Source organism: Scyliorhinus torazame, chromosome 21 (genome assembly GCF_047496885.1).
Source record: "Scyliorhinus torazame isolate Kashiwa2021f chromosome 21, sScyTor2.1, whole genome shotgun sequence".
Taxonomy (NCBI): domain Eukaryota; kingdom Metazoa; phylum Chordata; class Chondrichthyes; order Carcharhiniformes; family Scyliorhinidae; genus Scyliorhinus; species Scyliorhinus torazame.
Window position 1 is genome coordinate 101,045,951 of NC_092727.1, and position 25,556 is coordinate 101,071,506.

The 25,556-nt window shown below is 49.7% G+C and overlaps 1 pseudogene; it reads right to left on the reverse strand.

Annotated features, from left to right (window-relative positions):
- Positions 1–200: 200 nt before the first annotated feature.
- On the reverse strand, positions 201–25,556 carry LOC140398067 (peroxisomal coenzyme A diphosphatase NUDT7-like; annotated as a pseudogene).

A 25,556-nucleotide genomic window follows, 5' to 3' on the forward strand; every position in this document is an offset into this window, starting at 1 on the left:
CGCCAGCCCCCGGCGATTCTCCGACCCGGCGTGGGGGTCGGAGAATCTCGACCCTGGATGTTGTTTTCTCTGAGGATCCTACCTTGTTGGTATCTTCGGGTCCCACATATAATTTTCAGTGTGAATCAACTCTGGCTCCAAAATAATTTGTAAGTGTGGGTGGATTGCGATCTGGATCACGCCAAACCACCCGGCGGGAATCACACCTCATTTCCTGGCAGAGACGATACTTGGAAATATTTTGGGAGAATTGCTCCCAAAGGCTTCTGTCCTAGAGCGAGAAAGGCGACAATAATACAAGCTGGGAAGTGAGGCTCCAGGTAGTGAACGACTTGTTCAACTGCCGGTCCTTAAATGTGAAAACGTGCAGCAATATTCCTGCATTGTAAGTAGTTGAAGAATACTCCTCTGACTTTCAAAGGTGGTACGATAGAAAGATAAATGCACCACTCACTTTGTCAGTGTTGGGGTGTGGATGGAATGTATCTGCTACAAGTGACACCACCTGTGTCACCTGAATGTCATCCTTGTTGATTATGGAGACCATTTTGCAGATGACTTCCACCTGATCTGGGGGAAGGTCGATGTCTTCTTGTTCTTCATGAAGTGCTGTATCTATTTTAGTCCTGTTCTTCATGACCTGATTCCCACCATGAAAGCAAATCTCTCCACAACTGCTATGCATCTTCATGGGTTGGACCGTACGCAGTACTTGCAACTTCTCATGTTTTATCAACAGAAGCACAAGCATTGATGCTCTGAGAACGGTCAAGCCTGTGTGTTATTTCCGACATCATGTGTCTTCAGCACATAATAATGCTTGACTACTTCTAAATTGACTCTTTTGCCAGGAGATCATTCGCCCAGCTCTCTCTCTCAAAAGCACCGTACTCTTCCATCAGGCCTGATCTGGGCAGCATGGTGGCACACTGGTTAGCACTGCTGCCTCACAGCGCCAGGGACCCAGGTTCGATTACGACCTTGGGTGACTGTCTGTCTGGAGTTTGCACTTTCTTCCCGTCTCTGCGGGGTTTCCTCCGGATGCTCCGGTTTCCTCCCCCAGTCCAAAGATGTGAAGGTTAGGTGGATTTGCCATGCCAAATTGCCCCTTTTCCACTTAGTTCCAAAATGTTAGGTGGGGTTACAGGGATAGGAGAGGGTGCGGGCCTAGGTGAGGTGTTCTTTTGGAAGGACGGTGCCAACTCAATGGACCGAATAGCCTCCTGTTGCACTGTAGGGATTATATGATTTCTACTAAATTCACAATACTACAGGTCCGTACTAAAGGGGAACAGCAGACAGGCATATTAAGTGCACTGTTAATTAGACATGGTCCACTCAATAGCTGCAGCCTAGGATTGGTCCAAGGCGTCAGCAAGTTGGACATGTCTGCTTTGGAATATCAGCAGAGCTCAAATTCAAACCTCTTCTGGAGAAGGTTGAAATAATTTTTAATATCTTATGTGAAGAAGGATGGAAGCTATATACAAATTTTGGTCTACAGTGATTCTAGGTCACATACAACCCATTAAAATTGTGCATTTTATTTCTATATAAATGATTACGTGCAAGTGCTTGATCTGTAGATAGAGGGGGGTCACTTGCGTAACTGGAAGGACACTGATGTAAATGTGTGATTGCAAGTGAAGCATTGGCGACAAAAAGTGAGCATTGTGTTCAATGACTCGAGAAAATTGCATTGCTGAAAATGTTTTCTGTCTGTGCGAATTCTGATCCAACTTGTTCTGTCAGTGGAGTCCTACTTCTTGATTGCTTCTGGCTCTTGTCTCCATTTCCTCCTCCTCTGTTTCCCAGGCTGAGTATGCAAATCATTTGGAAATGATACAACTATAATTACAGTCCGATTGAGAGTTTGAAAAAGGGAAAGCTAATTAAAATGTAATTTGAATTTGCTGGTCCTTTTGAAATATAGTAAACTGCTAATCAACAATGAAATATTTTGGAAAGCTTCATTTATGATATTAAAAATATAATAAGTAAGTAACCTCCCTGTTCTCATCAGATTTAACATAGTCATTAAATATGAAACAGTTTATTGATTTAACGTGGCTGGTTGAATGATTACTGTTTTCGCGGCTGACAACAGAATGAAATTCAAATAATATCCCAAGTAATCATTGGAATCTAAATTGCTGGATGTACTAAACATTTTGGCCGTCCTGTTGCTCTGAAGTACTTATGTATCTCTCTCTAACCACTTTGAAGCGACTATGTCTTCAGAAAAAAGACCAATACCGGTTGGCGCAGTGGTTAGCACTGCTGCCTGAAGGTGAGGAGGGGCTGGCCCAGAGTATCAGTAATCGGTGTTTGATAATACCGGCAAAGGTATCCCTTGTGGTATGGGGCAAACCCCGTTGCCCAGTGGTCCCTTTTTTAAAAAATATATATTTATTCAAATTTTTCAACAAATTTTCAACAAAACCCCCCCCCCCATCAAAAGAAAGAAACAAGAACACAACAATCAGAAATTATACATTGGATTTCCCCCATATACAATATCCCCCCATATAACATTTAAAAACACAAATAGGGAAACCCCCCCACTTTCGCCCAAACGCCACCTCAAAAGAAACCCCCCCCCTCCCTCCCCCCCCACCCTTGGGATGCTGCTGCTGCTGACCTCCTCCTAACGCTCCGTGAAATAGTCTAGTAACGGTTGCCACTGCCTGAGGAACCCTTGCACAGACCCTCGCAAGGTAAACTTTATCCTCTCCGGCTTGATGAACCCTGCCATGTCATTGATCCAAGCTTCCACACTAGTGGGCTTCGCATCTTTCCATAGTAGCAAAATCCTCCGCCGGGCTACCAGGGACGCAAAGGCCAGAATAACGGCCTCTTTCGCCTCCTGCACTCCCAGCTCGTCCGATACCCCAAATAATGCCAATCCCCAGCTTGGAAATAGTCCTCGCAAAACCCCTCCAAAACCCATCCAGCGCCGGGCACGACCAGAACATATGGACGTGATTTGCCGGGCTCCCAAAGCACCTCCCACATCTGTCCTCCACCCCAAAGAACCTACTCAACCTCGCCCCTGTCAAATGCGCTCTGTGAGTAACTTTGAACTGTATTAGGCTGAGCCTGGCGCAAGAGGAGGAAGAATTAACCCTACTCAGGGCATCAGCCCACAGACCCTCATCTATCTCATCCCCAAGCTCCTCCTCCCACTTGTCCTTTAACTCCTCCACCGAGGCCTCCTCCTCTTCCTTCAGCTCCTGGTAATTCGCCGAAACCTTGCCTTCTCCAACCCATACACTCGAAATCACCCTCTCCTGAATCCCACGTGCCGGAAGCAGCGGGAATTCCCTCACCTGCCGCCTCACAAACGCCCTCACTTACATGTACCTGAAAGTGTTTCCCGGGGGTAGCCCAAACTTCTCCTCCAGCGCCCCTAGGCTCGCAAACGTCCCATCGATGAACAAGTCCCCCATTCTTCTATTCTCTGCCCGATGCCAGCTCCGAAACCCCCCATCCATCCTTCCCGGGACGAACCGATGATCCTCCCGAATCGGGGTCCAAACCGAGGCTCCCACCTCGCCACTGTGCCGCCTCCACTGCCCCCAGATCTTCAGCGTCGCCGCCACCACCTGACTCGGTGTACCTTGTCGGCGAGAGCGGCAGCGGTGCCGTCTCCAGCGCCCTCAGGCTCGTGCCCACACAGGACGCCATCTCTAGACTCTTCCACGCCGCCCCCTCTCCCTCCATTACCCACTTAAGGATCATCGCCACATTGGCTGCCCATTAATAGCCACACAAATTTTGCAGCGCCAGCCCCCCACTGTCCCTGCTATGCTCCAGAAACACTCTCTTCACCCTCGGGGCCTTATTCGCCCACACAAACCCCATGATGCTCCTGCTTACCCATTTGAGAAAGGCCTTGGGGATCATAATGATAAGGTACTGGAACACAAAGAGAAACTTCGGGAGGACCGTCATTTTGACTGACTGCACCCTACCCGCTAGTGAGAGTGGCAGCATATCCCATCTTTTAAAATCCTCCTCCATCTGCTCCACCAACCGCGTCAAATTGAGCTTGTGCAGGGCCCCCCAACTCCTAGCTATTTGGATCCTTAGGTACCGAAAGCTCCTTTCCGCCCTCTTCAGCGGTAGCTCGTCTAACCCCCTTCCCTGGTCCCCTGAATGCACCACAAAGAGCTCACTCTTCCCTACGTTGAGTTTATACCCCGAAAAGTCCCCAAACTCTCTAAGGATCCGCATGACCTCCGCCATCCCCTCCACTGGATCCGCCACATACAGCAACAGGTCGTCGGCATACAACGACACCCGGTGTTCCTCTCCCCCCCGGACCAGTCCCCTCCATTTCCTGGACTCCCTCAGTGCCATGGCCAACGGCTCAATTGCCAGTGCAAACAACAAGGGGGATAAGGGGCACCCCTACCTGGTCCCCCGGTACAGCCAAAAGTATTCTGACCTCCGCCGGTTCGCAGCCACACTCGCCACCGGGGCTCTATATAGCAGCCTGACCCAACTGACGAACCCTTTCCCGAACCCAAACCTCCGCAACACTTCCCAAAGATACTCCCACTCCACCCGATCAAAGGCCTTCTCCGCATCCATAGCTGCCACTACCTCCGCTTCCCCCTCCACCGAGGGCATCATAATCACATTGAGGAGCCTCCGCACATTTGTATATAGCTGCCTACCCTTCACAAATCCCGTCTGATCCTCATGAATCACCCCCGGGACACAGTCCTCAATTCTCGCAGCCAGCACCTTCGCCAGCAACTTAGCGTCAACATTGAGGAGCGAGATCGGTCTATACGACCCACATTGCAGTGGATCCTTGTCCCGCTTCAAGATCAAAGAAATCAGCACCCTGGACATTGTCGGGGGCAAGGTCTCCCCCTTCCGCGCCTTATTAAAAGTCCTCATGAGCAACTGGCCCAGCAGGTCCACGTATTTCCTGTAAAATTCAACCGGGAACCCATCCGGCCCTGGGGCCTTCCCCGCCTGCATGCTCCCCAATCCTTTAATCAGCTCCTCCAGCCCAATCGGCGCCCCCAAACCAGCCACCTCCTCCTCCTCCACCCTCGGGAACCTCAGCTGATCTAGGAATCGTCGCATCCCCTCCTCCCCTGCTGGGGGCTCAGACCTGTACAGATCCCCATAGAAGTCCCTAAATACCTCGTTTATTCTCACCACACTCCGCACCGTATTCCCCCCTCTGTCCTTAACTCCACCAATCTCCCTCGCTGCCTCCCTCTTGTGAAGTTGATGTGCCAGCAACAGATTTGCCTTCTCCCCATACTCATACATCGCCCCCAGCGCTTTCCTCCACTGTGCCTCTGCTTTCCCTGTGGTCAACAGGTCGAATTCTGTCTGGAGGTTCCGTCACTCCCTAAGTAGCGCCTCCTCGGGGGCCTCTGCATACCTCCTGTCCACCCTTAAAATCTCCCCCACCATCCTCTCCCTCTCCCTCCCCTCTCTCTTCTCTCTGTGGGCCCTAATAGAGATTAGCTCTCCCCTGACCACCGCCTTCAACGCCTCCCAGACTACCCCCACCTGCACCTCCCCGTTGTCGTTGGCCTCCAAATATCTTTCAGTACACCCCCGCACCCACCCGCACACCCCCTCATCCGCCAACAGTCCCACATCGAGGCACCACAGCGGGCGTTGGTCCCTCTCCTCCCCCAACTCCAGCTCCACCCAATGCGGGGCGTGGTCCGAGATAGCTTTGGCCGAATATTCCGTTCCCTCCACTTTCGGGATTAGCGCCCTACTCAAAATGAAAAAATCTATCCGGGAGTAGGCTCTATGGACGTGGGAAAAGAAGGAAAATTCCCTGGCCAGCGGCCTGGCAAACCTCCATGGATCCACTCCCCCCATCTGGTCCATAAACCCCCTGAGCACCTTGGCCGCAGCCGGCCTCTTACCCGTCCTGGACCTAGAACGGTCCAGTGCTGGGTCCAGCACCATGTTGAGGTCTCCCCCCAGTATCAACTTCCTACCTCCAGATCCAGAATCCGACCCAGCATGCATTTCATAAATCCGGCATCATCCCAATTCGGGGAATATACGTTCACCAGTACCACCCGCACCCCCTGCAACCTACCACTCACCATCACATATCGACCTCCATTATCCACTACAATATTCAGTGCCTCGAACGATACCCGCTTCCCCACCAGTATCGCAACCCCTCTGTTCTTCGCATGCAGCACTGAATGAAAGACCTGCCCTACCCATCTCTTTCTCAGCCTAACCTGATCTGCCACCCTCAGATGTGTCTCCTGGAGCATAACCACGGCTGCCTTCAGTCCCTTTAAGTGCACGAACACCCGGGCCCTCTTGGCCGGCTCGTTCAGGCCTCTCACATTCCAAGTTATCAGCTGGTTCGGGGGGCTACTCCCCCCCCCCCCCCCCCCCCCCCCTGCCGACTAGCCATCTCCTTTTCTAGGCCAGCTACATGCCCGCGCTTCCCACACCCTCCAGTCCCCCAGGCGGCGGACCCCCACCCCGACTACCTCTCCTACTTCCAGCCCCCTTTTGGCCAATGCAGCAGCAACCCAGTTCCCCCCCCCCTCCCCCCTCCCCCCCACTAGATCTGGTTCAGTTTCACCAAATGACTGAAGAAATGACGACCTATGTTCTGGCCCTCACTAAGGTCCTCAAGGAGCTCCATGGCCAGGTCCACGCGGCTCACCCGCCACCGTCCCCATTACCTAGCTCGCTTTCAGTGCAGCCTGGTAGTTATGTCATGGTCAAAAATGGAACTCGGAAAGGGTCGGAGCCACGATGGGAGGGGCCCTTCCAAGTTCTCCTTACCACCCCCACTGCAGTTAAAGTGGAGGGGTGGAGTGCTTGGGTCCACCTCCACCACTGTAAAAAGGTCGGTCACTAACCTGCCTCCCTTCCCCAGCACTGTTTTACAGGTGTGGAGCATGATGAGGTGGCTACGCACCGCCTGTGTAATCTTCGGCCTCGCCTCGCTTGGAGTGACATCGGAGGCGGACATGGAAAAGGGAAATATCATCTACATCTGTAACCCCAACCAAACTATAAGGACATTTCACTTATGCTGAGGTGACGTTCTTCGCTGCCCCCATATACGAGGACATGGTATCGACTCATGGAAGGTCATCAGGTTAACGGCCAATGCAGGACTCATGAAGCAATTGCACCGGTCCCGGTGATGGGAAGGGAACATTCTATGGACATTGCCTTGTTTTTGGAGTACAGGTAAATTTGATTTTGAATGTGTTAAGATTGGTGCCATAAAGGTAAAGTCAGACCGTGCGGAGAGGGTAGGAAGAGGTTGTGAGAGAGAGAGGGGGACTAGAGAGAGGACGGGGCGTGTGAGGAGGGGAGTACAACCAGAACGTAGGTTATCAGGAGATATACTTAATTCATTTAGGACCCAGAATGAGGAAACCTGGGTAGTATGAATCTCTTCTACCAGATCTACCACCGCTTGTATGGCCAGGGACGGGTTGTCTGCTACCCGAACCCCGCAGCGGTGTCTAGGTTATTTTCTGTTTCACCGCTTTGGGGCACTCTCCAAACGGTGGTTAATTGTCAGCGTTTGAGACACTGCCCGAGCAAGTCACTCTTCCTTACGATCCGGGTTCAGCACCACCGGCTATTTGCCTTTCCCTTCCTCGGGATAATTCCCATTCACAGTATGATAGGCTGCAACGGTGGAGGGCATACATACCTAGCCACTTCACCCCCAATAGAGACTCCCGGTCATACGAGAATTATTTCAGCAGTGACGGGAACGGCTGTTTGCTGGTAGAGGTGGAAACGAATATAACATGTCTGTTCCCCACCTGTACGGACAGGAGGTGTCATATCACTCAGGCGTCTGGCCAATGCATCTGTTACAACACCACCTGCGTTCCATTGAACGCCGGCCTCCAGCTCCTTTGTGACTGGGCGAATGTCTCTCATATCATTGTTGGGACTAGGGCTTTCCGCATTGCTAGGAGGCCCGAATGGGCGTTCCAAAGCTGGATAAACTGGGCTACTGGGGGATCCCTACGCAACCGATATACTGATTGTGATGCTAGCCTGTACACGGAACAAGGATACTACATTTTTTTAATGGCACAGCAACCAATGTTTTGTCACCCCCATTTCCCCACCAAATTGCTATCAGGACTCTAGTCCCTACCACAGTCCCCTGCCCCTTGGCGTGGATGCTGCACAATCAGTTGGCACGCCGGGCAGTCTCAACTGAATTCTGCGAGAACTGGAAAAAAACCTCAGGTTCTCGCACCCAACCGGGGCCACTCAGCTGGATGGGGAGTTCTAAGCGTCTTGACACTGGGAGGTGTGGGGGGTTACTTGGGGGTCAGCGATAGGAATTATTTTATTTGTGGCCTTACCATCCTGGTAAACGAAACCTTGGGAGCCCTCGGGGCAATAACCAAGGAATTGTCTCAGCTGCGGTTGTTTGCCATGCAGAACCGATATGCTCTTGACTATCTTCTGGCCCGTGAGGGTGGGGTATGCGCCATAGTGCAGGGCAAGTGTAACATGGGAATTCAAGACCTAACCGCTAACATCACTAAATTTATGGATCGCATACAGGATCACCTGGACGGTATGCAGGACCCTGGCTCTTGGGGTAACTGGGGATTCGGAGGTTGGAAGGACTGGTTGATAAATATGGCCATGTATTTAGCAGTGGCACTCTGCTGCATCTTTGTGGGCCTGGCCATCCTTAAATGCGTGATGAGTAGAATGCAGGGTGCACTGGAACAGATAGATGCCCCTAGAATCTTGGCTGTCAGGATCCACGAGGGTGCAGCGGATGACGGGGTTATGCAACAGGAATTGGAAATGCAGCGATAAATCTTCTTAGATGAGGGGCCGTAGCTACGGATTGGATAGATAGGTTATCATGAAATGATAAAAGGAGGGAATGAGGAATTGAACAAACAAATGTGATATAAAATAGTTAGTTCAAATATTAGTTACAGTAATGTAGATGTGGGCCAGTCTAATAGTAGTGAATTCACAAAGGACAAAGGACAAAGGAATTCAGAAAACATGGCAAGGATGGGGAAAAGGATGCTGGGTAACAAGAGGCCCAGGGTTAAGGAATGCAAAGTGAGCCAGTCAGGATGTATGGCCAGGTCAGGAGGGGTATAGGATGACTTATGGGAATCTTGTATGTGATACTTGATGCCATTAAAATGTATTTGCAGAGATCTCTTTGTCTCCGACCTCACTCGGTTCTAGGGTTCCAGGAGACAGCTTGTGTGTTCTGGAGCTCATTGTGAAGCGAATCAGCCTTGCAAGTTGGTTAAAAATAAATAATATTATATCTACAAATCCATCTCGAGTTTTATTGAGGCCAGACTGACGAGTAAAGAATTCAATATTGTCAAAGGCACTGAGGACACGGGTTCAATCTTGGTCCCGGGTCACTGTCTGTGTAGAGTTTGCACATTGTCTGCGTGGGTCTCAGCCCCACAACCCAAAGATGAGCAGGGCAGGTGAATTGGCCAAGCTAAATTGCCCCTTAATTGGAAAAAAGAGAATTGGATACTCTAAATTTATTTTTTTTAAATGCCAATAAATTTACCGATTTGAGAAGTTGTATTGAAATGCATTATCTCCTAATTGTGCAAGATGTTGGCATAATTATATTCCTGTAAGTCAGCTGGCGAGGATAGAAATAGGGCCAATTTTTACGTGCTTTTATTGGCTTTTGTTATGGAAATACCACGACAAACATGCAACTCCAATGCTTCCCACCACACTTTCAGTCTATTCCAATTCATAGGAGTGCAAGTGAATCACCAGTTAATGTTCACCACCTGCATACAACTATGATGTGGAGATGCCGGCGTTGGACTGGGGTGAGCACAGTAAGAAGTTTTACAACACCAGGTTAAAGTCCAACAGGTTTGTTTCGATGTCACTAGCTTTCGGAGCGCTGCTCCTTCCTCAGGGGAATCCCTGTGCATACAACTAAACGCAGCTGATACACAATTAAGTGTCATGTTGTTGGTTTCTGGCACTTTTAGTTGTTTTTGATTGTCATATGGTAAAGAGACACCTTCTTAAACACTTCTAATGATGATGCTGCGCTCGGACTCCACTTGAAAGGCATCATATGGTCAACTACAGATACGGGGCTGGATTCTCTGATACTGAGTCTATGTGCTGACGCCGGCGTGGGAACGGTGGCCTTTGCCGACCGAAGAAACGGCGCACAATGGCCACCGATCCTCCGTTTGGCTGGGGGCTAGCAGGCACGCAGCGTAGAGCACCCGGCTCTAACTGCCGATATGGCTGGAGAATTGCCGGGTCTGTGACCATGCATGTGCATGGCGGCGGCCTGTCGCAGCCATGCCGTGCAACATGGTGCCAGCCGCGTGCGGACCCGCCCTGCCAAATAGTGCCCCCCTTTGGCCAGGCTCGCCACTCCCGGACCACCCCCCACCAGTGCTCCCAGCCTCTGCCAAAGCCCCCCCTGCCCGCGGATTGGTCCTCTCCCGACTGTGGTGGCGCTGAAACTCAGTCCGCAGCTACCACGCCATGTTCCCAACAAAATATAGCATGAGAGGCCCAGGCTGTTGGGAACTCGGCCCATTGAGGGCGGAGCATCGGGGTAGGGCCTCAGGTAACGTCCTGAGGCCGTCCATACGGCGTGCGGCGTACTCCTAGAGTACACCATTTTGGAGGGGGCGGAGCCTTGCAAAAGCGCCGCCCCCCCCCTGATTTTGGAGCCAACGTTGATTCCCTGGCCAGTCCCCGAACGTGATTTTGGCATCGGAGAACCAAGAATCCTGCCTCGAAATGGGCAGCCCCAGGGCTGAGACTGCACTGGATATTAGTTGTTTTCAATACTGGCTGCTCAGGCTGGGCTGTGACAAAGGTCCCTCAGACCACTCGGAGAGCGGGAAACGACAGGCGGCAAAGCCGACAACTAGGCGGTGTGCCGCTGCACCAATGCAGCACCGTGCACAAAAAGCCAGTAAGTTACGATCTTAATCTAATAATAATTAAAACCATGCATGCCAGCTTAAAAACATTGTCTGCTTTTTGGTCAATCCTGGTTTTCGATAGCTGGATTTGAGATGCTGTTCCTCCATCTACATCAAAGAAGTGTTTTTTTCCTACTTATTCTTGGTCTGTGAGCATTGCTGGCAAGGTTAGTATTTATAACCCATTCCTAATTACCCTTAAGAATGTGGTAGTGAGCTAATTTATTTAATCTGGTGTAGGCATGCCCATCATGCTGTTATGAAAAAAAATGAAAATCGCTTATTGTCACAAGTAGACTTCAAATGAAGTTACTGTGAAAAGTCTCTAGTAGCCACATTCTGGCGCCTGTTCGGGGAGGCTGGTACGGGAATTGAACCGTGCTGCTGGCCTGCCTTGGTCTGCTTTAAAAGCCAGCGATTTAGCCCTGCGCTGTTAGGGAAGGAATTCTAGAATTGTGACCAAATGAAGGTGAGGGAATGGTGATATATTTCTAATTTGGGTTGGTGAGTGGCTTGGAGGGGAACTTACAGGTGGAGGGGACAAACAACATGGTGTTAAGGCAAATAGAAAGGCCACAACATATATCAAAATTAACACTATAGTATGTGAGCCTATGAAGGGTAATCAGTAACATAATGAAATCAGTTCACCGTAGATGAGAAGATTAAAATGCCAACAAAGGAAAAAGTTACTCTCCAACTGCACCAGCACCCCTGCTGGCAGCGGGATTCTCTGTCCCGTCTGCCGGGAAATCCCTGGACGTGGGTGTGCTGCTGGCATAACGAAAAATCCCGACAGTGGAGAATCCAACCCATGATTTAATATAGGTCTTTGTGGTACATCGGGTGGGATTTTCCCGCCCTTCCCACCCGTGGGATCTTCTGGTCCTGCCAAAGTGAACTCCCGCTGTGGGTTCCCCGGTGACAAGACAGACAAGCCATGCAAATTGACATTGACTTCAGTGGACCTGAAGATCTCGTCGGTGGTCAATGGGGAAGGGCTGGAAAATTCTAGTCATCGTTGCAGGTCTGTTGCGTGAATTCCTTCTTTCTGAAGTGAAACCTGAGGTTCTGTTTAGCAACTGCGATGAAATCTGCAGTCAACTATTCGTATGTTTGCCTTTTCAGGTGGACGCAGCAGGTCATCACTTTTTGGGAGGAAGAGAAGGGTTTGTGTTCCTCACTAATTCTGTTGTAATGGCACCTATGGATTGCCTGGACCCTTCCAGCAGAACAGCAGCTGATTTCTTAATACCTTTCTCTTTGTCCTTTCCTTGGCCAAGAACCATTTCTGAGTTGATTCCCGGAGACTTCATGGAGTTTGGCACACAAAATGGTTGTTCTCAAACATAATTTGTAGAGATTCAAACTTAAGTGGCTGTCATGTTAATTTTAGTGAAGCATTAGTCCATTAAGTAAAGTAGTTGAAGTCCTTTGAAGTCATGTTGATGTCTTTTAAAGTCCCTTCTTGGTTCCTGTTCCCTTAGAAGTAAAAGGGTTTCCCACATTTTTTAGAATTATGTGGACATCCCTGGAGCAGTCTTTGCATCTTGGTTTTTATAAATTTAGAGTACCCAATTTATTTTTTCCAATTAAGGCGCAATTTAGCGTGGCCAATCCACCTCGCCTTCACATCTTTGGGTTGTGGCAGCGAAACCCACGCAAATACGGGGAGAATGTGCAAACTCCACACGGACAGTGACCCAGGGCCGTGATCGAACCTGGGACCTTGGCTCCGTGAGGCAGCAGGGCTAACCCATTGCGCCACCTTGCTGCTTGTTTTTGCATCTTTAATAGTTCTTCGTAGCCACCTCCAGAGGTTTGAGTGTGATGGTGTTTAAATAAACATTTGAAGGCTTGAAACAGAAATATGCTCTTAAAACAGTGGACCTTAAAATCTGTAATATAATAATTACACATTTGTGACAACAATGATCATTTTCTTATCTTGACTAATTGAAGCATTAGCCCTTCTTTGGTGTTTATATCAAATATGAAGTTCAATTAAATTTGTTTTTATTTGGAAATAAGGAGAAAGATTTCCTTTCAGTGGAAGCAATTGTTCCATTAAATATTCTCTTACGTTGTTGGGTGGGTAATTCACAGACTAATTTACGCTCTATTCTTTATTTGACTTGGATTTATCACTAGCTTAATAACCAGTGTGAACCTTTTCAGATATATCAAATGATTCAAGTAATGTGCATTTTTAATGCAGTAAAGGGAGGATTAGCTTAAGCAAGCTGCATACAATCCGTAGGATTGATCAGTATTCAGGTTTAACTTTTTTTTCAGACGTCAATTTTGACCAATTGGGCCAATGGGCCGATGAATGGCAGATGGAGTTTAATTTGGATAAATGTGAGGTGATGCATTTTGGTAAATCAAATCAGGGCAGGACTTACTCAATTAATGGTAGGGCATTGGGGAGAGTTACAGAACAAAGAGATCTAGGAATACAGGTTTATAGCTCCTTGAAGATGGAGTCACAGGTGGACAGGGTGGTGAAAAAGGCATTCAACATGCTATGTTTTATTGGTCAGAGTATTGAATACAGGAGTTGGGACATCTTGTTGAAGTTGTACAAGACCACACATGGAATACTGTGTTCAGTTCTGGTCACCCTATTATAGGAAGGATATTGTTAAACTAGAAAGGGGGCAGAAGAGATTTGCGAGGATGCTACCAGGACTTGATGGTCTGAGTTATAAGGAGAGGTTGGGTATGCTAGGTAGTTTTCCCCCTGGAGTGTAGGAGGCTTAGGGGTGATCTTATAGAGGTCTATAAAATAATGAGGAACATAGATAAGGTAGAGAGTCAACATCTTTTCCCAAAGGTAGAGGGGTCTAGAACTAGAGGGCATAGGTTTAAGGTGAGAGATACAAAAGAGACCATAGGGGAGATTTCTTCACACAGAGGGTGGTGAGCATCTGGAACTGGCTGTCAGAGGCAGTGGTCGAGGCAAGTACGATTTTGTCTTTTAAAAAGCAATTAAACAGTCAGATGGGCAGAGTGGGTATAGAGGGATATGGGCCAAATGTGGGCAAGCGGGACTAGCTTAGTGATAGAAACTGGGTGGCATGGGCAAGCTGGGCTGAAGGGCCTGTTTCCATGCTGTAAACATTTATGATCCTATGACTCTAGTAATATCTTACAACACCAGGTTAAAGTCCAACAGGTTTGTTTCGAATCACTAGCTTTTGGAGCACAGCTCCTTCCTCAGGTGAATGAAGAGGTGGGTTCCAGAAACATATATATAGACAAAGTCAAAGATGCAAGACGATATTTTGAATGCGAGTCTTTGCAGGTAATTAAGTCTTTACAGGTGCAGATGGAGTAACTAGATAGAGGGATAATCACAGGTTAAAGAGGTGTGAATTGCCTCAAGCCAGGACAAGTAGGTGTTTGTAAGCCCAGGCCAGATGGTGGGGGGGTGAATGTAATGCGACATGAATCCAAGGTCCCGGTTGAGCCATACTCATGTGTGCGGAACTTGGCTATAAGTTTCTGCTCGGCGATTCTGCGTTGTCGCGCGTCCTGAAGGCCGCCTTGGAGAACGCTTGCCCAAAGATCAGAGGCTGAATGCCCTTGACTGCTGAAGTGTTCCCCAACTAGACGGGAACATTCCTGCCTGGCGATTGTCGCGCGATGTCCGTTCATCCGTTGTCGCAGCGTCTGCATGGTCTCGCGAATGTACCATGCTTCAGGACATCCTTTCCTGCAGCACATGAGGTAGGCAACGTTGGCCGAGTCGCACGAGTATGTACTGCGTACCTGGTGGGTGGTGTTCTCACGTCAAATGGTGGTACCCATGTCGATGATCTGGCACGTCTTGCAGAGATTGCCATGACAGGGTTGTGTGGTGTCGTGGTCGCTCTTCTGAAGGCTGCAAACAATGGTCCATTTGAGGTTGCGCGGTTGTTTGAAGGCAAGTAGTGGGGGTGTGGGGATGACCTTGGCAAGATGTTCGTCTTCATCGATGACATGTTGAAGGCTGCGAAGAAGATGTCATAGTTTCTCCGCTCCGGGGAAGTACTGGACGACGAAGGGTACTTTGTCGGTTGTGTCCCGTGTTTGTCTTCTGAGGAGGTCGGTGCGTTTTTTTGCTGTGGCGCGTTGGAACTGTCGATCGATGAGTCGAGCACCATATCCCGTTCGTACAAGGGCATCTTTCAGCTTCTATCGATGTCTGTTACGCTACTCCTCCTCTGAGCAGATCCCGTGTATATGGAGGGCTTGTTCATAGGAGATGGCTTCTTTATTGTGTTTAGGGTGGAAGCTGGAGAAGTGGAGCATCGTGAGGTTACCCGTGGGCTTGCGGTAAAGCGAAGTGCTGAGGTGACCGTCCTTGATGGAGATGAGTGTGTCCAAGAATGCAACCGATTCTGGAGAGTAGTCCATGGTGACTCTGATGGTGGGATGGAACTTATTGATGTCATTGTGTAGTCGTTTCAGTGATTCTTCGCCGCGGGTCCAAAGAAAAAAAATATCATCGATGTATCTGGTGTATGACGGCGGCTGATGATCCTGTGCGGTGAGGAGGTCTTGTTCAAACTTGTGCATGAAGATGTTGGCATATTGAGGTGCGAACTTTGTCCTCATGGCTGTTCCGTGCGTCTGGATGAAGAACTTGTTGTCGAAGGTGAAGACGTGATCAAGAATGAAGCGGATGAGTTGCAGAATTGCGTCTGGAGATTGGCAGTTGTCGGCGTTGAGTACTGAGGTTGTTGCAGCAATGCCGATGTCATGGGGGATGCTGGTGTAGAGTGCCGAGACGTCCATTATGACGAGGAATGTTCCTGGTTCAACTGGTCCATGGGTGCTGAGTTTCTGTAAGAGGTTGTATCGCGACAGAATCTGGGTGTTCCTTGTACAATGAGTTTCAAGATGCCCTCGATTTAGCCAGAGAGGTTCTTACACAGGGTCCCATTGCCTGATGCGATAGGACGGCCAAAATCTATGACTCTAAGTCAAGTAGAAATCAAGGCCTTTGTTGCTCTTCCATAATTAAATGCTTTATTTCCATGTTTCTTTCATTTGTAGTCAAAGGTTTCCATGATTGTTCATGGAGAAGCATTTGGCTTATAGTGAACCATCTCTCTTTTATCACTGTTCAAAATGTACGTTGCCCGTTTCACCTAGATATGTTTTGTTTTTACAATGCACAGTTAAAACATTTGTTATCCAACTTGCTTGGTGGATGTGTGCTGATGTTTTATCAAAAATGCTGCCTTACAGGTAGTTAACGTTACTCCGCACACAAGACAAGGCGCTGCTCTGTCTTTGAGGGGAGAGAGTTTGTGCGGAGTCTGCGCGTTCTCTCTGTGTCTGCATAGGTTTCCTCCGGGTGCTCTGGTTTCCTCCCACAATCCAAAGACGTGCAGGTTAGGTGGATTGGCCATGATAAATTGCCCTTAGTGACCAAAATGGTTAGGAGGGGTTATTGGGTTACGGGGATAGTGTGGAAGTGAGGGCTTAAGTGGGTCGGTGCAGGCTCGATGGGCCGAATGGCCTCCTTCTGCACTGTATGTTCTATGAGTGTCTATGAGTGAGGGAAGTGGCTGGGCAGTTAATAGATGCAGCACAACAGGGCACCACAGTAAAAGCACCACCATTAAAGATCAAGCTCACACCACAACTGACACCAAGACATTCAGACTGGCCTTTTGAAAAAGAATCGAGCTGTCACTTTGATGAACAGTTGATCTCACCGGTGTTATGGCATGGCTTGTGATAAATGCCGAGTTGTCCAAATCACAAGGGAAACCTGAACCTGCTGCCAAAACGGGATTTTGCAATTTGCAATTAGTATGTTATAAGGAGTGGTTCTGAAATCAGGAAATAATGTCTCTGACTACTTTTTGATGATTTTATAGTAAAATAAATGTTTATTGAAATTACTCTTAAACACAAGAACAGTAAACAGTAAACAGTGTTTTAAAACAGTTCCAAAAGATCTTGAGCTGGATTCTCTGATTTTGCGGCTAAGAGCCGTCGCCAGCATGGGAACCGTGGTGTTTTATGATGGGAAAAATTGGCACCGAACCCTCACCCATTCTGGGACCGGTGAGGGGCTAGCAGCAACGCCGGTAAAACTCGCGGCTCCCGTGCCAAAAACGGCCGAAGAATGGCCGGGTCCGTGGCTGCGCATGTGCACGGCGACGACCTGCAGCGGTCGTGACGTACAACATGGCGTTGGCCGCACGCGGGCCCGACCTGCCAGATAGTGCCCTTCTCGGCCCCCCCCCCCCCCAGCCACCCCCAGGCCACCCCCCACCAGTCCCCCCAGCCCTCCGGCAAAGCCCCGTCAGCCAGTGAAACGTCTCCACCCCCGACCGTGGCGGCGCTGGACACAGTCTGCAGCCGCCACGCAAGAGTGCCGAAAACTCAGAGCACAAGTGATCCGCGCCATAGTGAACTCAGCCCATCGGGGGCGGAGCATCGGGGGAGGGCCTTCAGGTGACATGCTGAGGCCGTCCCAATGGCGTGCAGCGTACTCACTGAGGACTCCGTTTTGGAGGGAGAGGAGCATCCGAAAACTGGTGCCACCCCCGATTTCGGCATCAAAAGGGATTCTTCGCCCTCAGAACTAACCTTCACTTTTTCTATTCAGCAACCTCCTTATAGATTTTTAAATCTACAAAATTCCAGTAATTTTTACCACGTGCTGTTCTTTTTCTCTTGGGGTGTCCTGGGATACCGAAAGCAACTGGTTTTCCAGATCTGGCCTTGTTCAAACTTCCACATGGGAGATCGGACCAGCTACCCTGCTATCATCTGCGAGATCTAAGCAGCAACCCCATCGCATCGGCTTCAATATTTCCTTAAATGCATTCGGTCATGATATTCAAACATACATCAGAACACATACATAATGATGGACAGACCAACGGACCAATTAGCACACATAACACGACAGCCAATCACAGACAAGAGCAGACACAGTAAAAGACAAGAAACACGACACTTCCTGGGCAGTCCATCTGGAGACAGCACAGGGCCAGGACCTCATAGCAAGACACTCACACCGTCACAACGTGCTGAGTACCAAGTCTGATGTATAAATAGTTAAATGGAATAAAACTGCGTTGTACCAATCGCAACCGTGTTGGTTCGTCTGTACCTCAGAACACCCAACACTTCATGATACCAGGAGTGAATTGATACCTACCGGCAAATCTGCCATCCTGAGCCATGGACAACCGCAACAAACCGTAGCCGTTGCAAGTCGCTGGGAACCTGGGCACAAATTGGAAGCTCTTCAAGCAGCGCTTCGAACTCTTCATGCAAGCCAATGAAAAACAGGGCGTCTCGGACGAAACAAGGATTGCCATGCGCCTCACTACCGCAGGTCAGCACGCCATCGATGTAAACAACTCCTTGGTGTTCGCGGAACGCGAGAACAAAGCTAAGTATGACACGGTCCTCCTCAAGCTCGACAGGCACTTCACTGTTGAGGTCAACGAAAGCTTTGAGAGGTATGTCTTTCAGCAGCGCCTGCAAGGTAAGGATGAGCTCTTTCAGTCCTTCCTGACGCGCCTCCGCATACTCGCGCAGTCCTGCGGTTACGACACCACCTCAGAGTCCATGATCCGGGACCAGATCGTTTTTGGCGTTGCCTCCAGTGGCCTACGCCAGCAGCTTCTAAAAATTAAAGGCCTGACCTTAGCATCTGCAGTTGAAGCCTGTGTCCTGCATGAGAATGCGACCAGCCGCTATGCCCAATTTCAGGCGACCGAATCGGCACGGAGGGGGTCCCACGCGATTGAATCGGCAAGCCAGGCCGCCCACGAGGCCGAACGCGTCCAGGCAATCGAGTTTCTCCAGGCCCGTGGCCCGGACGAGGGGGGCTGATTCGCGCGCTTTTTAAGGCCTCCCGCGTTTGTGTGCGCCAAAACCTACGGCAACACTGAGGGACGTGCTGCGCAGGCGCGCCCGGCGCAAGACCGAACTACGCATGCGCAGTGGCGTAACGAACGCCATAACGTCATGATGTGCGGCAACTGTGGAGCTGCACATTTAAAAGGGCAATGTCCTGCAAAAACCCGACAATGCCTACGCTGTGGCAAGATGGGCCACTACGCTGCCTACTGTCGAGCGGCTCAACCTGTTGATCTTCCACATCTCCGACAACCTCGCAGGAACGTGCGGACCATTCAGCCTCCACATCACGACATCCAAACCGACAACACAGATGACCAAGACGCCTTCCGGGTTGCGGTCATTGATGCGAACCGGGTCAACACCATCAATCCAGGCGATGAATGGAGTGCCACCCTAATGGTCAACCGATCGCCGATCACTTTCCGCCTGGACACTGGCGCCTCCGCCAACCTCATAGCATGGTCTGCCTTCTACGCCATGAAGGTCAGACGACCAATCCAGCCATCCCGGTGCAAGATGGTCGACTACAACGGGAACGTTATCCCGGCCATGGGATCCTGCCAGCTCCAGGTGACACACAAAACACACACGGCCACACTCTCGTTCAAGATAGTTGGCTCATCGAAGGACTCCCTGCTGGACGCACAGGCATGCAAGGCCTTGTGCAACGAATTCTCTCTCTTTCTCCAGACGGCACGTCTGACTTCCCGGATGCAGAGTTCTACGCACAGCTCCAATCGCTCCTCGCCCACAACCAGGAGGCATTCGAAGGCATGGGAACACTGCCATACACCTACAGAATTCGCCTCAAACCGGACGCCATCCCGGTCGTTCACGCACCTCGCAGGGTTCCTGCGCCACTTAAAGACCGCCTCAAGCAGCAGCTGCAGGATCTCCAGGACCAAGGGGTCCTAACCAGAGTCACGGAGCCCAAGCCATGGGTCAGCTCCATGGTGTGTGTCAAGAAGCCTTCTGGCGAGCTCCGCATCTGTATTGACCCCAAAGACCTCAATAATAATATTATGAGGGAACATTATCCCATACCCAAATGGGAGGAGATCACCAGTGAAATGGCCCAGGCGAAGATATTCACGAAACGGGATGCTTCTAAAGGATTTTGGCAGATCCAACTGGACCCGTCCAGCCGAAAGCTATGTACCTTCAACACCCCTTTCGGCAGGTTCTGCTACAACCGGATGCCATTTGGCATCATCTCGGCATCCGAGGTCTTCCATAGAATCATGGCGCATATGATGGAAGGCATTGAAGGGGTGCGCGTATATGTGGACGATGTCGTCATCTGGTCCACCACACCGCAGGAGCACATACATCGTCTCCAACGCGTTTTTGCCCGCATACGGGAAAACGGCCTGTGCCTCAACCGAGCCAAGTGCTCCTTTGGCCAGACCGAGTTGAAGTTCCTGGGGGACCATATCTCCCAGTCAGGGGTCCGTCCGGATGCAGACAAGGTGAGCGCCATCACAGCCATGCCGCAGCCGGCCGACAAGAAGGCTGTCCTACGCTTCCTTGGCATGGCCAACTTCCTGGGGAAGTTAATTCCCAACCTTGCCTCCCACACGACGACTCTGCGCCACCTCGTCAGAAAATCCACAGAGTTCCAGTGGCAACACACACACCAGCTGGAATGGGAGGAGCTCAAACGCAAACTCACTACGGCACCAGTGTTGGCGTTTTTTGACACGTCTCGTGCCACCAAAATCTCAACTGATGCCAGCCAATCTGGCATTGGAGCAGTACTCCTGCAGAGGGATGACACGGCATCATGGGCCCCAGTGGCCTATGCATCGTGGGCCATGACCCCTACAGAGCAGCGCTACGCGCAAATCGGAAAGAATGCCTGGGCTTGCTAACCGGTTTAGACAAGTTCCACGATTATGTCTATGGTCTTCCACGGTTCACGGTCGAAACTGACCACCGCCCCCTGGTCAGCATAATAAACAAGGACCTGAACGAGATGACCCCTCGCCTCCAGTGCATCCTACTTAAACTCAGGAGGTATGACTTCCAACTGGTCTACACTCCAGGGAAGGACTTCATCGTGGCGGATGCCCTATCCAGAGCAGTGAGCACGCCGCCAGATGCAGAGGGGTTCATATGTCAGGTCGAGGCACAGGTGGCTTTTACAGCGGCAAATCTGCCGGCTGACGACTCCAGTCTGGCCCGTATCCGCCGAGAGACTGCGGCCGACCCCCTTCTGCAGCGAGTGATGCGCCACATGATGGGAGGATGGCTCAAAGGGCAGTGCCCGCAGTTCTACAATGTACGAGACGACCTAGCCATCATTGATGGTGTCCTTCTGAAGCTGGACCGGATTGTGATTCCGCACAGCATGCGCCAGCTGGTTCTCGACCAACTACACGAAGGCCACTTGAGGGTTGAGAAGTGCAGACGGAGGGCTCGAGGGGCGGTATACTGGCCGGGCATCAGTGACGATATTGCCAACATGGTGCTCAACTGTACAACCTGCCAAAGGTTTCAGCCGGCGCAACCTCCTGAGACGCTTCTGCCCCATGAGCTGGTGACGTCCCCCTGGGCGAAGGTGGGTGTCGACCTATTTCACGCGTTCGGCATGGACTATGTCATCATAGTTGACTACTTCTCAAACTACCCAGAAGTCATACGCCTGCACGATTTGACGTCGTCTGCTGTCATCAGGGCCTGCAAAGACACCTTTGCTCGCCACGGCATTCCGATGACTGTCATGTCGGACAATGGGCCCTGTTTTGCCAGCCATGAATGGTCGTCCTTTGCTGCTTTGTATGGCTTCACACACATGACGTCCAGCCCTCTGCATCCCCAGTCCAATGGAAAGGCGGAGAAGGGCGTTCACATTGCCAAGCGGCTCCTCTGCAAGGCTGCTGCTGCCGGGTTGGACTTCTACCTCGCCCTGCTGGCCTATCGCTCAGCCCCACTAGCCACTGGTCTCTCACCAGCACAGCTGCTGATGCGTCGCGCCCTCAGAACCACGGTGCCTTCCATCCTGGCACCAACAATAGACCATGCTCCGGTACTGCATAGGATGCAACTGCAGCGCGGTCGCCAGAAGAGGTCGTACGACATATGGGCAACTGATTTTCCCTCCCTGGCCCCTGGAGACAACGTCCGCATCCACCTACCAGACGGTGGCTGGTCAGCACCTGCCGAAGTTCTCAGACGCGTGGCTCCCCGCTCGTTCCTGATACGCATGCCGGATGGATCCGTGCGTAGGCGCAATCGCCGAGCCCTTCGCTTACTTCCACACTCGCAATGGGACCCTACACAGACGCCGTGTCCTCCACTGGTTCCTGATAGCGACTTTGTGGAGCTGCCATATACCATGCCCCTTCTGTCACCGCCCGTGGCCAGGCTCGCACCTCAGCCGGTGGTTCTCGACCCACCCTTGAGGCGGTCAACCCGAATTCGTCGCCCACCTACTAGACTGGACTTATGAGACTGTTCACACGTAAAACTTTTGCAACCACTGTTTTATAACATGTCACTGTTTTATCGTTACAGGCCTCGTTTGATCGTTCCAAATTTCAACGTTGTTCTTCTTTTGTTATGGTACAACCTCGTTAGCATGTCACACCTGACATCGCCCCTTCTATATAGTTAAGCCCCATGTACATGATGCAAATATTACGCACACAGACACTCCTTTAGCTGCACTCAGGACACATTTATATTTATAACCACGTAGTCACATAATCTTGTAAAAAAGGGGGGATGTCATGATAGTCAAACGGACATCATAACACATACATAATGATAGACAGACCAACGGACCAATTAGCACACATAACACGACAGCCAATCACAGACAAGAGCAGAAACAGTATAAGACAAGAAACACGACACTTCCTGGGCAGTCCATCTGGAGACAGCACAGGGCCAGGACCTCATAGCAAGTCACTCACACCGTCACAACGTGCTGAGTACCAAGTCTGATGTATAAATAGTTAAATGGAATAAAACTGCGTTGTACCAATCGCAACCGTGTTGGTTCGTCTGTACTTCAGAGCACCCAACACTTCACATTCCTTCCCTTTGATCTCTCTATTGTCTCAATCAGTCTCTTCAGAAGTGCTTTCCTCCCAGAATTGATCAAACCACTTACTTTATTTCAGCTCCTGGGCTTCAAAAAGAAACTTACGGTGGGCAGGATCCTCCATTAGCTGATGCCAAAATCGAGAAAAGCGATGGGTTGGAGAATAGGTTCCAATGCCAAAATCACGGCGGGCTCCGATTTGATGCCAAAACGTAATTCTTCGTCACCTCAACAACGACATCAATGCGGTCCGGAACGCACATTCAGTAAACACCTTTTGCATATCATTAGCAAGCCTGACCCGGTATTCTCTGGAGCCTCCACAATTCTCCATTCTGATGGGTCGAGATTCCGATGGCGCGGTTGACTTGTGCTTTTCTAAATCGTGAAACTGGCATTGTGGCTGCTCAGGGAGAGAGAGGAGGTATGGAAAGTGTCCAATATCGACGTAGTTTGCTGTCAGTTGTGCCGCTAGCCAGGGGGTTCTGCCAGGGCTGGTGGGAGTAGTGGGGGTGACCAGGAGGTGGACTGTGGGGTCGGGTTGGATGGGCAGGGAACACCATTGCCGCAGCCAGAAAGGCAGCCATGCCACTGCGCACGCTGCTGACAGCTCACTGTGAACTTAGGGCCATGGGTTATATAGGTCCCCCCCCATGCCATCCCCCTAGGTGCCCTCTAGCCCCAGCCAACCCATCAGCTGTATGGGCGCTCACCAGCACAACCAGTGCCATCTTGTTGGCTGGGATGAGTGCATGTGCGGACTGTAATGTGTATATACAGCTGCAGCTTGTCAGCCTCCTAAGTGTCAATCACGGACCCGGAGAATCTCGCACCATTTTTCATTGGAATCGATTGTGTTCCACTTGGCGTCAATGCTAGCCCCTCCACAGTCGCTGAATCGGTCCAGGATCGGCGCCAGCTTTGCTGTCATGAAAGTCCACAAATCTTGCTCTGGTGTCAACACTTAGTCTTAGGAACGGAGAATCCAGCCCCCTACATTTACTTGACTGACTTACACCTTTTACAACTTGTATATATCCTCTGAACTAAAACAACTCACTTCAAAATTACTCATGTTATTGTCTTATATAAAATTCTGATTTGAGGTTCCTCATGGTGAATAACATGTAGAACAATTCTTGCTATTGTCTTAGTCTCTACCTGTCACTCTATCTCTTACCCCTCCTCCCTCCCCAGTATTTCTTTTAGTACGTAAGAAATATGACAGTGATATTACCAAAAGAAAAATATTACCATTCCATGTCTTATTGATAGAGGTATATCTTTTTTCAGGCGCAATAACTAAAACTGACCTAATAATTGATTACTTTCAACGTAAACCTTAAGAACAATTCCTGCAGCTTTACAATCTATTGACATTACTATCAGTTTGTTTAAAGAATGCATTATTTGAACACCAAAATTGACCGGCTTTTATAACAAATTGAGTTGTCAGGAATTCCAGTCACTAGAGAATTCTGTTTGGCAGAGTGCTGGGAACACAACGTTTACAGTAATGTGAATGGATACACCCTACCGATTACAGATAGATTGAAAATTAACTCAGTGTTGTAAGGAATTGCAAGTGTTAGAGCTCACTAGCGTTGGCAAACAGGTTGTCCCTGTGCAAATTGAATTATTGCTTCTGCCCTTTGCTACTCTTAACACTCAAACGAACATTTAAAATGTTCATATTTACCGTTGAGCTCATTAAAGTTAGATGTAACATGGAAGAAGAATTGGTTTAATTTATGATAGGCAAATATGTAGCATCCTTCGAAGGACATTTAACTTTTCTTATAGTTTGATAGCTTTTTTAAGCAGAGGATAGTGGGTGTCGGGAATTCAATGTCCGAGTTTGTGATGGAGGCAGAGACCCGAAACTCTTTTAAAAAGTGCCTGGATCTATACATGTAAGCAGCAGGGCTATGGGCCACGTGCAGGAAAGTGGGATTAGAAAGGGTGTCGTCGGGCTGGTATGGACAGCATGGGCTGAATAGCCTCCTTCTATGCTACAACTTTCTATGGTTCTATAAAAATGGACAAAAGCGAGTTGAGTTCACTTCAGTGTGAAAAAGAATATTGCTACTGTACTTAAGCAGAGTTTTGCGCACTGTAGGCACGTCAGGCAGCTATTCTATTGTAGAAACCAACTACTAAAAATAATGCATGGTTGGAACAAATTGGTTCCAGCGAAAATTGGATAGGGAACAGAATCAAGAAGTTGAACTTTGTTTCATTAAAGTAGGTTACACAGGCGTGTCAACAATGAACCTGGGGGCTTTGAACTTTTCCAGCACCAATTTGCCTTGCAATGAGGAGGGCACAGTTTCAGTCAACTCCTCAATTGTGTAAGTGGGTTGTATTGTTCAGAGTGCTGATTTTATTGGCACATTTTGCTGAAACTATAAGACTGTGCAATAAATGGAAAATTGGAAGTCCAATTCTCAGTAGTAGCATCAGATGAAATAATTTTAATTATGGGCATGATTCAATGGAAAAAAAAAGGAGTCCTATTTTGAATGTGTTTAGCGGGGTGTTTCTCAGCATCTGCAGCACCTAGAAAAATCATGCCATTTAACGGGACTTTGCTGTTTATTCTGGCCTCAGTGAGGAATGCCCTGCCAAGGCCCCACTTACCTCAT